Source organism: Pinus tabuliformis, chromosome 2_2 (assembly GCF_031772625.1).
Source record: "Pinus tabuliformis cultivar Carrire ecotype Pingquan chromosome 2_2, CPIR1, whole genome shotgun sequence".
Lineage (NCBI taxonomy): Eukaryota > Viridiplantae > Streptophyta > Pinopsida > Pinales > Pinaceae > Pinus > Pinus tabuliformis.
In genome coordinates this window covers 782,669,812-782,675,339 of record NC_142300.1, presented here as the reverse complement: position 1 = coordinate 782,675,339, position 5,528 = coordinate 782,669,812, and the positions used below count along the sequence as shown (strand labels likewise).

Sequence of the window (5,528 nt, the reverse complement as noted above, 5' to 3'; positions counted from 1 at the left end):
TATTTGCTCAAATATGGAACAACATTCTCTTGAAAGAATGGAATGCCTCTTCCTCCCAGTGGCCCAGTTATAACACAACCTAATAGCCTACTAGTAGGTAATTTTGACTACATCAACTCTTAACTAGAGTTACAATATAGATTATTCTAGAGTATTTTACATCACAAACATGTGGCTAGCCCTTTTCCATGAATAATGGGGGCTGATGCGGCATCCTCTTGAACTATAGGTGTGAAAACATGAAGGTTAAATTCTGAGTGGCATAACTTTTGCATACAGACTCTGATTGGCATGCTTCTTGTGTTGTTGGAAAGATCTTTGTGTTTAGAATAACATGAAAAGATGTGGCACAAAAGCGCCAAAGTTTTACCCCCCAAAAAATGTCGTTGATGCCTCAAAATGCTCCCGAAAGGTGTCAAACCCCATTTTGCCAAATTGGGTCCCACCAGTAAAAAAATCTTGTGAGCTGATTCCTCCACTTTTTCCACTCCAAATGCATCAAGATGGATGACAAACAATATAATGATCCAATTCGGATCAGTTGAAGCCATGATAAATCTTTATCTCCTCACACTAAAAGTAGAAATGGTAATCAAATAGGCAATCTTCAAGTTGTTGAAGGTCATAACCTTGGTTTAATCAAGGTTCACTATTAATTGTTCAAGGTCAAAAATTCTAGATAATATGTCAAATTGTCTGGGATGCCAGGAGGAACACATCATCTGTAAAGAGGATGATGGAGATCAAGGCATAGTGGAAGATGAAACCATCGTTGAGCTAGATATGCTTCTGCATAAAGGATTCCATCTCATCAATAAATAAATAAATATTATATATATTGAATGGTGTGAGTAAGAGGGTGACTCTATGTCATCTCAATGTGCTCATTTTCAAATGTAGCAATCAATGTTCTATGTGGAGGTGGCCAAGAACATTTATCATAGAGATGTATAATAACAACAAATAAAGTGATGGGAGTTATTCATATTGTTGTTAGAGATTTCAGGAGGTGAATTGTGTAATGTTTTTTGATCCGTCCAAAGTTAAATGTTATTCCATCCCTCATGATGGATGGAGTAACCATCCGAAATGTTGGACAAATAAAAAAAAATTACACAATTCACCTCCGGAAATCTCCAACAACAACAAATAAAATCTCTAAATCATCAATATTTAAATTCCTAATACCTTTCAAAACTTTGACAAAAACATTAAAAGATTTATTCATAACACAAACTCAACAATTTATTTAAATAAAAATATCGCTATCAAATAAATTTTGCACCAATTTTTTTTTTCCATATCCATAAAAATACATAATACTTTATCTTTTATTTCCTTAAACAATTTAAAATATAAAATGTTATTTTTCAAAGTGAGACTTACCTTATATAAAATTGAGTATACTCGCCTTGTTGGAAAACTTTTGTGCTCATCATGTTGTGATTTTTTCCATTTTGTATGGAAAGAGATTCCAAGAATGTTAGGGCACTGGAAATGTTGTGGGCATCCTTTGTACAGTGTATGCTATCAACTAAAAATTTGGAGTAAGTAGCACTTTATGTGGAGCAGGTGACCTCCTCCTATATGACTGCCTATTTTACACCTAAGCACTTAACACTAGGAAATAAATCTCACTCTGGAATCAAGCCTGATTGATTATATGAAAGAAATCTCACTCTGGAATCAATCCTCAGGAGAAACAAATAGATCTTAAATACTCCCCTCGGGCAGATATTTCTTCTCCAAAGAACTGAATATTGTCACTTGTGGTAACGTACTTATACCCACACAGTCATCTGGACAGAGCTGCTATGCTCTCAAAATGAAACCCATATTGTTTATACTATCATTCAATTCTTCTGTAATTCTTGTCCCATTCCTTATCATGCTGCTCTTCTCAAATCTTTCTCTGCTAATTCCACTGGATCATTTTTGTATCTCTTCACCTCCTCCTTCAGTCGGTTCGAACTCGAATAATTCATCTGCTCATCGCGCAAACTGTTTGCTGAACAGTTTCCTTGGATTTATCCCAGGATTTAAGAAGCCGCATAGCTCTGATCAGGATGTTAAAATTAAGCCTGAGTCGGAACTTGCATGGCCAGAGTTTGAGTACCCTTCAGAGTATGGAGCGGAGAAGTATTTACTGAGGAAAGCTACAGCCATGGCGAATCGGTCTTGCCACTTGTATTCTCAGTTCTCAGGTAATCAAAGATCCTCATATTAAACAATTTCAGAGATCTGCCAAGAAACATTACCTTATGGCTAAAACTATGTTTGATTGTTGATGGCAGTCTCGGATATTGTTGATCAGATTCAGGAAGAAGTGTTAATTGATAAATCTGGGCTACAGTACATGAAAGGACCTGAAAAACCCAATTCAGCAGCAGGTCCAGTGACAAGAAAATGGTATTTTAATTATTCTAATTATTCTGAAGGGACTGATTCGCCCTGTGGTTTTGCCAATTACCGTACCCCAGGGTTCCTTGTGTCTGAAGAAGACAGGAAGGCCATGGAACAGTGCAGGGCTGTTGTGGTAATTTCAGCTATATTTGGGGGCCATGACAAGATTAAGCAACCCAAGGATGTTAGGAGAATCACAGTAGAAAATGTTTGTTTCGTCATGTTTATGGACAATGGAACTGTCACAGAGCTTGCTAGGTACCAGATGAGTCTCACAGAATCGGAATTTGGCACATTGCTATGGTCAGGGAGTTGCCATACAAGGAATTTGTAATGAATGGTCTCATACCCAAGTATCTTCCCCACAGGCTTTTCCCAAACTGTGTTTACAGCATTTGGATGGATTCCAAGCTACAGCTTGTTGTTGATCCTTTGTTAATTTTGGAGAATCTCCTATATAACTCACAACGTTGATATCGCTGTCTCAAAGCATCCTTACAATACTCATACCATGGAGGAAGCCATTTTCACAGTCAGATGGAGAAAGTGGAGCAAAGAAGCTGTGAGATATCAAATGGACAGTTACTGTGCCGATGGCTTGCAACCTTGGAGTTCTGAAATGCTTCCTTACAGTGGTGGTATGAGAACTCAGCGTTGCACAATTACGGTGAAGTTTTAGTGTAATAGCATCTGAGATTTGTTTTGAGTTTTGATCTCTGTAACTGATTGTTTTATTTTGTTTGTTATTATTAGCATAACAGATGTGCCTGATACTACACTGATATTGAGAAAACACACCCTTCGAACAAAGCTACTTTCCTGCCTGTTATTCAATGAATTAGAAGTTTTCAATCCTCGGGATCAGTTGCCATTTGCATATGCAAGAGACATGATGACCGCCAAAGTGAAGTTTTCAATCCTCGGGATCAGTTGCCATTTGCATATGCAAGAGACATGATGACCGCCAAAGTGAGGATTCACATGTTCGAATCAGCGCTGTTTAATACAATAACAAATGAATATCGACACTCTTACAAAGTCAATCGACACTCTTACAAAGTCAATCGAAGCATTTTCAAAGAGCTTGCTGTGGACCTGCAAATCGCTTCTGGATATGAATCCAGAGCATGCAAATCGTATTTGGACAGAATGTGGGCAGCCAATTTGATTGGGTTAATTTATTTCAAGAAATAAATCTGATTGGTTAGCAAGATTACAATTTGTAGAAGCTATTTATTTTTTATAATAGATCACTAAATTCTATCAATATTTCTGAAACTATAGCTTTATTAATGTATATTTCTGGAGCTATATTTATGGTGCAGTATATGCTACTTATTAGATTTATGCAAATATAATAGACGACATATACTATCTGGTACATTAATAAAGTTGTAACTCCAAAATATTGATTACCATCAGTTAAACAGATATAAAATCTAATAAATAGCATAATATTAACAAGTGCTGCATGCAGCCGGTAGTCCCTGCCTAACCATATAATATGCCATTTGTTAAGGCTCATAACCGTTTTATACACATGGTATCCATGGGAAGGTTAGAAGTCTAGCAAAAACCTTATTTCATGATATCATGAACAAATCACTTTTATCTTCACGTTAGGATAACTCCACACAAAGTTTGGGGTGAATTGAGAAACGTGTGACGTGTAAAGTAAGGAAGAGAAAGTCAATTTAGGAATTAAGTTGAATGTCTTTCGTACAACGGAAGCAAAATTCTTTATTTCCCTGGGGATATCAAGATAAAAACATTAGTAATATAAAATAAGAAGAGTAATATTTGAATGTAAAACCATGGAAGCGAAATATGTGGAAATATTGAGAAATAAAATTGTTTAGATACATGTTGAAGACAACCATATCTCCGGGTAAATTGGCCCATTCAGGTACACAAACAAAATAAGATTAGTAAACTAAACAAAATAAGATTAGTAAACTAAATTATAACTTAAGATCCCTCTCTCTACATAAGAAAAACATAAAAATTGAATGATCCTAATTTATAAAGGTTAAAATGGAAACCAACATTAATTTAGTGTTAGGGTTTCACTACATGTAAACCCTATTCGTACGAAGAAATAAAATTGAAGAAAATACATAACTAGTCTGTAGTAGGATAGAAAGAATTCAACACTACAATAATGGAAGAAATTTTGATAATTAGTGAAAAAGTATGCCACTCTAGCCATTGTCTGCTCTACATGACACTGAAGATATGTTTGATATAATCAATTAATATGGTTTTGAGACAAATTAGACATTACAGGGCTTTGAGCTAAATTAAACCCGAAGATTCGGAAGATCCCAGCATTAATTCATAACATTTTATGTAAATTTAATAGGCATCAAAACACATTTTATCCAAAGTTCACTCACGGCCTTGCCATACAATTGTGTCACCGCCTTGCTGCCATAACCGAGCCCACAAAATCAAGAGGCCTGAAACGCTAAAAAAAACCCACCATTGTAATGTTTATGTATAAATCTAAATATTATCATTGTTAATATGGGCAGACTCATACTGGAGTTTCCCCTCCCATGATATTCCGTTGTGCATTTGAATGTTAGTAGTGATAATATGTTAATGTTGTGAAAGTTTCCCGTGTGTGTTTAAAGAAAGATTGTACTTAGTATTTGAAAACTATTCTAAGTATAGAAGTAAGGTGTAGTCCACGATTGTTAGTATTGTTAAAAAGAAAATGGTAGGTGGTGATGCACCTCCTATAGTGCGGTTGAAAGATCACCACCAGTGTAGGGGCGTCACAGGTGGGGTGGCAGGCTCCCTCCCCTTTTCCATTAATGCAAGTAGCAACAACTTGACTACAAAATCTTATTTTTTAATATTAACTATCTCATCATAACAATTTACTAAAAACTACAATCACAACTTTAAACACAATGTTTTTTCAATAAAAATTACATTTAAATAAAATCTTTAATTTCTAAAATTTCATTTTACTTCTTGTTAATTTAATTTCCAATAAAAACATTAAAATCTTTAATTTCTAAAATTTCATTTTACTTCTTGTTAATTTAATTTCCAATAAAAACATTAATGATAGTCATATATATATTTATCAATTTTTTATATGTAATAAATATGCT

The 5,528-nt window shown here is 34.9% G+C and overlaps 1 pseudogene; it reads left to right on the top strand.

Annotated features, from left to right (window-relative positions):
• The first annotated feature begins 1,888 nt into the window (after nucleotides 1-1,888).
• LOC149195030 (alkaline ceramidase TOD1-like) lies at nucleotides 1,889-3,597 on the top strand (annotated as a pseudogene).
• The last annotated feature ends 1,931 nt before the right edge of the window (nucleotides 3,598-5,528 follow it).